This window comes from Opisthorchis viverrini (genome assembly GCF_000715545.1).
Source record: "Opisthorchis viverrini unplaced genomic scaffold opera_v5_274, whole genome shotgun sequence".
Lineage (NCBI taxonomy): Eukaryota > Metazoa > Platyhelminthes > Trematoda > Opisthorchiida > Opisthorchiidae > Opisthorchis > Opisthorchis viverrini.
In genome coordinates, this window is record NW_008751934.1 from 207,918 (window position 1) to 218,791 (window position 10,874).

Here is a 10,874-nt window from a genome sequence, read left to right on the forward strand (position 1 = left end):
GATTATCACTGGTGAGTTGCTCCAACCTGACTCGTCGCATACACCAGGGAAATCTCGCCGCCTGGGTAAGCGATCGGCTGAAATTGCCTGTTGAGTTTGCATACTTTTGGCCCACTAGCAGTCAGGTTGTTGCGAAGCGAAAACGGTTTCGTTATCAGTACTACACACTAAGACCGATATATTTTTCTCGTGAGTTGCTTGAATCTTTAGGTGTCCGCTTGTTTGACAGCCAATTGACACCAAACGCATATGCCTCCGGCATGTGCCGGGAAGAAGTATAAATTCGAAGCAACGAAAACCTCTTTTTTATAGTTAAACTCAGACGTTTTAACATCTCAAGACTAACCTGCGAAAATGACAAAAACCCGTTTTCTTGTAATCAAATCCCCTTGTTGTTTGGCTGCTGTGCATGCTACCATCCCACATTTATTCATTTCAGAAAAGGCTGAATCAACTTACAAAACTTCCCGTTACAAAACGAACAATGAGGCATGGGAGATAACATGTTCATTAGTCCGAAACATGGGTTAAGGCAATATTGATGCAGTATCTGTCTGTGTGCAGTGACGTGCCTTTAAAAAACATTTTGCGCACTATTACCGCTAGTTACTGCTGCGTATCATATTTTGGATAAGGCCAAATGAAATATTGATCGATGCTTACATAGGTTCGTCTAACGACAAATCGTGAAATCGGTTCTGCGATATCCGAATTGATTCATCTTGTAGATGGACAGTTAATGTCTAAATGTACTAGAACCGTTTAGTGGCATGATATTTTTAAGAAATCCACCAAGAATCAGGTGAGTCTATCGCTGAGCCAAACTTGCTGAGTAAGCCGCCTTTTTTACTGAAAGCTGCAGACTATACACAGGGTATTAGAAAAGTGGTTGACCTTGCAAATAACTACTTCCATGCTAAGACAGGAGTTGAAACTTTCTTGGAAATCGACTGAAACGTCCAGATGCACCTCATCCCCACAAAGATGGCAGTAGAACTTCCGATCCTCACTGGTACTCCTGCAAAAGGAATCGTGGGAATAAGAAATCAACAGCACAGTTTACCACACTGTTACGATTAAAACACTGGATTTATGTTTCCAAACAGCTCCGACCATAATTTTGCAATCATTGCTCAAAAACTCTCCCTGGGTCTGTTTAATCCTGACATGCGGTATAAGTGATGGGTTCGATGTTAACCTGAACTACTGGATTGGAAGATTAAGGCTGCTTACGCCAGTGTTGTTTAACGATTTAAGGTGGAAGAGTTAAGTGTTCAACCATTAAGAGAAATGTCGCTGGTTCGAAACTCCCAAGTGAAGTTTCATGAGATGCGCAGTGCTGGTGATCCCCAACAAGGATGGAATACCCGTACGAAGCTTCTTGACTTTTTGGCATAGACTAGCCGCACAGCCAGGACACATTCTCAAAGGTCAGCTCAATCTACTGCCTTCATGCTCAGGAAATTTGACCTAACTAAAGGACTGGTCTCGTGACGTCAATGAGTGATCTGTGTGAAGTGATCCTGAATGAAAGCCAATGTATATTGTGCTCATGCTCAGTGAGTACATAGACGACAGTCTGCTAACACACTGAAGATACCACCTCCCCAACTGCCACAGTATTTTTGATCCTTGTAGATTCGCATCTCCACGTGTTCGTCATCTGACAAACAGTGTAAGGTCAGGGCTTTATTGTCAGAAGCAATAATCCCGGTTGTGGATATTTTGTAACGGGTGCATATGAAGATCGGGTATTCTTTTGAGTAAGTCAGCGAACTTTCATTGTCATTCAAAAACAGACATACGTCTCCGTTAGGTGTTGCTTCATAAGATAATGCGTTGGATCTCAAACAACTGTGATGCAGACTAGAGTCCTCCAAATCAACATGGTGAATTTATGATCCAGTATACTTCAAAATCTATCAAGGTTTTATTTTACCACACATATTTCCGACGAATTCTTTCGCTTTGTGGTTCACGGGTGACTCGACTTGAAATTACCAGTACATTACGGCGAACGTTTGAACACAGGTTGTTGATCACTTGGTATGGATGGTTCTACTTGTTTCAGTCATGCGGAATTTTGAAAACCTGGTACCTGATCTGAAATGGAACGTCTCAGCTCGCTTCAACAAATACCATTTATAACAGGAAACACAACAGGGGGCACCGATTTCAAATCAGGAAACATACAACTTAGTCTTGATGGTGCCTGTTTGGTATTTTCTGAACTTTACCCGAAGAATTGCCATTGCAGGGAGGTCAACTGCAAAAGTACTGTTTTCGGATTAACCATCCAACCTTCATGAGAAGAACCAATAACCCCGTGGTTCAAATTACGATCACGTTCCCAAAACATTTTTTTGCAGATTCTCACTTCTTTGCGATCTTCTCCACATTATGCAATAGCTGTTTACTTAAAACGTGTGAAAAAACCGTTGTTTGTTATCACCACAAATTTTTCCCTGAGGGTTTCAAAAGCACTTCCAAAACAGCTGTTACACCGCTCCTTGACAAAAGATATCTATGCTACGTACATCAATAAAAATGATAATTGCTTTCAGGTTTTCCTGGACGTTATCATGACGAAAATTCAAGAGGTAGTTATGCTCAAGCCTCCAAGTCTTGCAGCTATGTCCAGGATGATGCCAAAAATCTAACATACCGGTTAAAAGTTTATTTGAGTAACTTAATTTGTGATTTCTCTGAAACATTGCTCTATAATAAACATTAATTCAAATGTGGTCGTTATATTTGAGAAGGCATAATTCTGAATAGTTCTCCTGTCGAAATTCGGCACTTTCATCCGGTGAAAACAGTAATGTTTACAAATTTTCGCAAGCAAATTTTTAACAACATTTATCTGTTTACATGCTTTCTGGTGGTATCAATGTCGAAATACAAGACAAATGGGAAGACCACCAGATAACTAACAGTTAATTCATATTCCCAAACGAAAACAATATCCACGAGCCGTATTGCAATGCTTAAAATATTGAGGTTCACCAGTTACCGTGCGGATTGCAGTGAATCGTACGAAGTACGATGGGGGTATAATAAAAATTACTAGGCCAACAGATTTTGCAGATCTTCTTTCGCATAACGATTTATTACTAAAATGGGTTTGGATGCTGGCTGCACTCCTGGTCAAACAGCCTGAAGCTCAAATGAGCCAGTTGCCCAGAACATGACCGCAGCCAAACAGCTTCTGGGAGGCAACATTTACCAAGGTATTACAACTGTGCTATCCCACATAACCACAGGTCGGGAGTTTGTTTCAAAATACCTTTGATACATTCTGGGATCGCAAAAGTGAACAAATAAAACAGTGGATTAAGAATCGGAGGATCCAACATCCAACTCTGTAAACAAGTGGATCATGCAAGGTGCCAGTTTTAATCGCGATCAAGCTACGCATTTATTCGGTGGAACCACTAAACCTCATTCGCATATGCCGTAAAATGATGATGGATTTAGCATTCGTATCTAAGATTGTTGGAATTTGATGTCACGTGACACCGCGACTGTCCCTCGTATTGATATTTCCAATCTGTATTTATTATGTCCGCTCAATATGAGTCGGGGCCTCCACATAATAGAAATCTTAAACCACCATCTTGCAAGATCCAAACCTAAACAAGTTAGGTATTATTCGTACATGCCCAGTATTTTCATTTGATCTACTTCTGACCTTTTGAGCGTACGCTTCTTTATCCCTGCACTTCATAGCATATATGCTGTGTTACCCTATAAAAAGTGTAAATGTTGGGTAACCCTGCTTCCTAATCGGCTGGTTAGATTGTCACTTGCACTGCTTTTGACCGAAAGTATCTGATGCTGACTTACCTAACCAACTGTCAACGGCTTCACTATTGGAAGCGTTATCTAGTACTTAAGTATTTAACATACTTGGGAGAATTGCCTCGACTGTCAATGTAGGCAAGTTGCTTGTGGCCAATCAATTTGAATTCATTTTTAGACATAACTCTTCCGAGGCAATGCGCCTGGGATGGATGTCACATATTTGTTGGCAAACAACCACCGTCAGAATGCGTTGTAAAATCATTTATTTTATCGCAAATCTTTTATGTATATTGTATTATTACTCCATTTTCAAAAATAGAGAGAACGACACGAGTTCCGGCTGCACTAATCATGTGTGTGAATGTGAGGTATCTGTACCAAGGTAATTTTAGCACGCAAACAAAGCTTTTTTGCTGACGGAATCGTGTTGCGATGTCGGACGGTGATCTCCTCAGAAAGGCTGTGCGGTGGTGCACCAATTTACGATGACGAACAAGTGCTTTGAAAAAAAACGCGGAAATTTTCAGTTGACAACAAGCTAGTTGCCATATCCGTCCTCCCAGTATCAGAAGCGAACCAGTCACCTTATTGTGCCTCCAATGCACTCCATCACGCAATCTCCATGCATCCTTCAGCAAGTATCTTAAGGTGGGCCTGTTTGTCTTTTAACCATTCAAAGTGGTTTTTCATTCCACCACTGACTGAACTTAAAATGAAAACCATTTCATAAGAGAAGCTACTCACAAGGTTGCTGAAAACTCTTCGACGGCCCACGACCGGTTTCGCCCTTGTTGGGGCTCATCAGGTAGGCGCAGTCCCCGAGTTTCCGTCAACTTTATGTTCTAACTGAACCCAAATTGCACTGTCTCGAATAACGTGCTAACTGAATCAAGAGGCGGTCTGTGTGCAGCACATACAGTTGTAGAATACCATAAACGAGAGATTCATTGAGTCTCTCGTGAAAGCCAAATTGAGAGTGTGTATTTCTCGAAAAACGATTCCACTTCTTCTCCGGGTTGTTGGACTTTGGGCTCAGCAGACCGATGGAGAGTTATGCAACTTACAGGAAGCCTTTATTTTCTGAAACACGTTCATCAGTTTGTATCAATTTGTGTACTTGGTCGGCTTTCTATATTACTTCATAATAAAAAGTTCCGAAAGATCTTTTTGACAAAGCGCATCGGTAGAATCGTAAAAAGGTGAATAAAGCTGGGTTTGTCAAGTTGAACTCCAAATAGGCGAGGTAAGAAAATGATAAACAGTGGCAATCCGAAGTAAAGTCTACTGGCGGTTAAGTTTCTTAAACTTCACATACTTGATTCACTGACGCGTGAATGAATTTTCGCCTCAGTCAGCCAATATACCTGAAAATATAAAATGAAAAACTAATCATAATAATGAGTAAATATTAGTAAAATATCTAAAGTTTTCTACTAATGGAAATTTTGCGCAGCATCTTATATTCATTCAAGCGCCCAGGGATGCACACCAGAAGCAGACATTTATGAATGTTCTTATATGAATAGTCAGCGCGATGTAAGAAAAAACTTGTGTTGTGAAAGGCCTGAGAATTTTGTTGCACATTTGCAGGAAATTTGATATTTGCAAATTAACGAAAGTGGTATTTTCGGTAGTGTGTGAGAAAATGTTAACGCTTATATGCTCCTCAAGTTGTAGCAATTTCCCATTATTTTCCGCCTCCCTATGTTGCGAGAAAAAATGACCGATTCTTTGCTGTTTATACACATGTTCTAGCATCAAACAATGCAACCCCAAGGACTGAAGCATATTTCGTAGATAAACTTTGGGTAATTTCCGGGTTGATAAGCTTTCATGTTTACTCTATTGACATTTTGTTATCTGCTGAAATTATATTCAAATGTTTAGCTCACTTTATATGGAGTTTCCCAGTAGCCGGTGTTAACCTGGAATGCTGATATGCATGTTTGTGATATCTTAACAAGGCAGAGTGAATGCGATCCTCTAGATAGAGCTTCGTGTATTTATGCATTTCGTCGATAAACACATTCGAATCGTTATGATCGGGCGCATCGTACGCATTTCTGTTTGGTTGTGAGAGTCTCTGTCGTCTATAAGATTTATTTGTGATTACTACATTTCAGCGGCAGGATTTTCTTGGACATTTAGTGCCACAAAGATATCCTGAAAAATTAGTGCCTTTGGTGTTGGTCGTGTACAGTTTCTGGTTCGATGGAGCAAAAACGCTTTTGTTGCACATCTGGATGAGCCTGAATCTTACTTTACGGACTGCAAACAGGAGAACATCACGAACGTCGACTGGATTGCTGGCGCGTAAGGAAAGCCAGAAAACATGGGTTTACGACTAACAAACGACCAGTTGAAGTGGAGTTGATCCTATTTACCTGATCCATTTTTTTCGTTTTTGGTCGTTCTTGTTGCTCATTACCGGCAGGTGAGGAAATATTTCGTAACCAGATGTATCGGTAGAAGACTGCTGAAATTTTCAGACTCATATAAAGAGTAAGAATGTTTAGATAAGTATAATGAGCTTTAGATCATGAGTGTATATCGGTTACTTAATACCCTAAAAGGATGTTTGCACGCTGCTGGTGAGTTATCTACTTACAGTATATTTGCTAACATTCTAAATCTGACAAAAAAATCTTTGGATGCACTGCAATCCAGTGCACAACTCGTACCACATAGAAACTGAATTTGGTTTGCTTGCTTCCCGAACAATGAGGATTTTAACCGAACACTTTTGAAATGCCTACTGGTGAACACTGTTGCCACTGATGAAGCATTCGAGTACCCTAGGGTCTGATGTCCATGCCTCGCCCCAGCATTTGACTGAAGGTGGAGGTTTTAACGTAAACTAGGAAGCCTCTTTGCAGCGTTCTTTTACTATTGTTTAATAGTCGATGAAATTCCATAAAATTCAGGAGGACCCACGAGAATGTTCACTTTTGAAAAACTATGCACATGTTTACTTCCATGTCCACTGGCTTATAGTCGCTTAGTTCGAAGCGGGCGACTTTCATCTTTTCATCGATACATTCTAGGGATCGCAGCGAGAATATCGCAAGCCACATATTCGAGCATGTCAGGCGCTCATTTTTTCGAGGCAAACAGGAAAGCTGACACGTTATAGCCTCTGTCCAGGGTAGAGGACTACAGGCATTGAGCCTGTAGCTAGAAATTTGGAGTTACAGTTGCTCGCCTATCAACTAATGAGTTGGCACGCCGCGAAATTCATTGTCCCGTAAGCTGTTTCACAACATCAACCCTGGGATGTTGTTTCAAATCGATTGCAACGATCTAGCACGCAAGGCTGTCAAAAACATACTGCTTCAAACTTATCGGCAATGTCACACTTCCCCACTGCTGGTGGTTTCATTTTTCTCACCCACTGTCTGATAAATGGAAAACTGCAAATTCATTTTTAGCACTTATACCACCGAACAAACCAAGTGTACCAAACAATGAAACAACCGGCAAAAAATCATTTTCTGGGAACCGTCTTACTTGTAGACCGCTTGAAGTCTATCCTCAACTGTTTTCATGCATTCGTGTTCGCTGCGCTTTCAAGTGGATTAGATTTTTACGCCTGATTTTCCGGAGACGCTACGTGATGTTATGGCGGCACGGTTCGATTGAGTGCATCCGCCTGTCGTATGGGTGGAACAGTATCTGTTAACTTATACTATACTGTCTGACTATCCTTTTTATCCGTCAGAAATAAGAGATTAAATACAGAAAAGTCGAAGTCAATTAACTATTCTATACGTGGCCGCCTTTATCTTCTATTTTGAGGTACCAGATACCTCAAAAGCTACATATTTCGACGGCTTAAAGAATCGTAAATCATTACACCTTAAACTTTTCTTGTGCAGTGTGGTGACATTGACTTCCTGAGGAATCATTAGTAACCACGTGGCATAACACTTTTGTGGTCAGAAAGAAATTCCATCTAGTTTTTAGAGGGAATACGATGCATAACATTCAAACTGACGAAATACTGCGGCTCCTTGAAATTTTCGAAGCCTCAAAGTGTTCGGTAGTTTATGCCAGGGAAGGCGGTGTTAGCCGGTGTTAGTTTGTTCGTCAGAAACCATAGACCTCTTAACTTGGTCTATGCTAAATGAATGGACAGTCGAGTGCATAGGGCAGGTCATCTCATCTAAGTGTCGTTTTCGTGCTTGACTAAATACAAACGTCATAATTCAAAATATAATCACCTCCAATTGTGGTCTTCTGTTTCTTTGAACGTAATCCCGAAATGGAGGAAATGTTTGGATCTGCTGTTATCATTAAATGATTTTTTGAACCGCGAGGACCACTTACTTTCCGCCCTACCGACATTTGTCGCATTGGTATGCAGCTTTCCTCGGCTTAAATAACTGGCGAGCTCAATTATGGTGGCTTGCAAAAACATATAGCGACATATGCGACTGCTTGTGCATTCGTTTTAAGTTTTACTATCTCTGTCTAGCAAGTGTTGAATGCCCTATCGTCTAACGGGCACTTGTGTCCAACTAAGTGATTCAATTTATATCGCTTTTCATATTTCTTCGGTAACGGTGAATATTTCGGTGTTAACTCACTGTTTTCAACTATGATCACTGATCGCTATTATGGCAATAATTAACTTTGACCATTTACAAATCAGATGTAACAAACTCTATCCGGCTTTCTCATGAGTGAGAAGTATTTTGAACTTGACAACTGAGAAGTTTGATTGAACAGTGCACAACGTAGCGAACAAAGCACACAGCCTAGTGCAGCTATTTGTTTAATGTGTTCGCCTTATGACAAACTTTTCATATTTAGTAACTTTATTCATTCGGAGAAATAATGCGGCATCTAGAAAAACAGCCGCTGTGAGTGGCATGCAAAATCCTACCAACCACCGTCCTTAATGTGCTGCGAAGCACACGAAACTACTTTAAGGTCAAATGCACCAGTGAGTAATGCTCTGAATTTGCTGTCCACCTCAAGCCGTATTTAGATGTGTATATAATTGTGTAAGCCAGCAAACATACTGACCGGTAGCCGTCTATCTGCCTATATTTTCCAAGCCAGTACCCTTTGGGTCATGATTGTACCACGAATTGCGATAGCAAAACATTTAGATGCATCCATTTGGGCCGATACACAGCATTTTTTGATTGGACGATTTTCAAAATAAACTAGCCCTTCAGCTCTTAACCGTGGTTGAAGCAGTAATTTCAACAATCCAGTGTACCCAAAATGAAATGGTTCTGAGTGTGGCTCTGTTTTCTTGGAGCTGTATTCACAACCATCAATAGGGGTCTTGCTACTTGTTCCTTGTTCTTATCAGAGTTTTATTCTTACATTTAATTTACTTACCCGTCAGATACAATTTGAGATATTCTGCACTGCTACGTCAGTTATGTCCCATTCCACATCTTTGTTATTGATGACATAACTTCACAAAAGTATTTCCGTCTTTCCACTTTCACTCTACCGTAGACGTGGCGGCCGCCGAATTCAAGTTAGGAAAATGAGTGAGCTTTAGAGATTTCGCCAAGTATTTCTTCGTTCTTGTTAGTTGTTTCGTCCGAGTGAGTAGAACTGTTTCTCAACGAGATGGCCGAAGTGGTTATAGCGCGGATTACTAACCTGAAGGTCCGCGGTTCGAATCCGACCTCCGCCACTCGACTTCCCCTGTCTAGGCTTGGGCAACCTGGCAGTATCCCAGCCCTCGTGCTTCCTTCGGGTGGCATGGCAGCTAGGCACCGGAAGAGTGCTACAGCTGAACGCTTTATGTTAGCCATAACTCTCAATCGGCTTTCATGGCAGAGGTCATAATTTTTTATTCTAAATCCTGCTTAGAACACATTCATTTAAGAAACGGTTAATACGCCTAAACCTTCCACCATCGAACTCCTTGCAGCAAGCGACGTTTACCTTATCCTGCTGCGTTACTGTTGAAACATCCGTCATAATTTTTCACGCCTAGCGTGATTAAAAAAGGAGAATCAATCACGATATTCTCCAAAGAGATGCCGTATCGCTTGGAGTTGTATAATTTTCTCAGCATTATCCTGTTATGCACGTGAAACCGGAGGTGAACAGATTCAAGTCTGCAAAGTTGCGTAACGGTTTATTTTAACAGTTATAAAGATGATTGCATGATGGACGCTAACTACATTCCATAACAGTTCAACTAATTTTGGGCCGCTCTCTCTGGAAAACCAAATTAGCGGCTTGCATGAGAAGATCATTAGCTAAACCGAAATAAACTATTTGAATGAGCCAAAGAGCACGTTTAGGGCAGGAAACAACGTGGAAGATTCATCCTGTTACGTTTGTTTTGGTTTAGCTAGCGGGGACACACTAACATGTTACTCAATATCCAGAATGCTGCCCTTCTGACTTTATAAACTTTTATGTAGGTATATGCAACGCAATAAACCTAATACCCCTTATAAGCAGCTCTCGAATTATGAAATCACCGGTGAACATGAGAGGAACTAACAGCAGTTACTGCTCGACCAGGCACGACATATACAAAGCAACTGATAAATCAAATCAGTAATGCCATTTGCATCTTGATGGGTGTTGTGCTAGCTTGTTTAAAAGAGGTAAGTTGTCTAATTGGCTAGTTGAGAGCAGGCTACAGTTTACCTTGGCCTATATTTGTCGTATTATTTAAACAAAATAAAAGTGTGTACACTCGAAAAATATAGGAAGATTGAAGAAAATGAAATAAACGTTGAAATAAGGGCTGGTTGCAATATGTAGGGTTAAAGATCTGTAGATGGGTCCGCAGTGACCCGGCTACAATTGCTGACACAAATGCAAATAAAGGCAACCACAAAAGGAAAATTGGAGATATCGATTTTTCGGTATCTCACTGCCTATTAGTAGGCTCTACATCCGGTTGTGGCGTCTGTGTTTCAAAGAAGTATTATGAAGTAAATGGATGGTTTGTCAGTATACGAAGCCACTCAAATAGTTTAACGGACCCCATTGACCACTGGACAAAGTATGCATAACACCGATACAATTTCTGGAAAATATATGCGCAAGTCTTTTCCGAATAGACGTCTTTAGCGCTTATT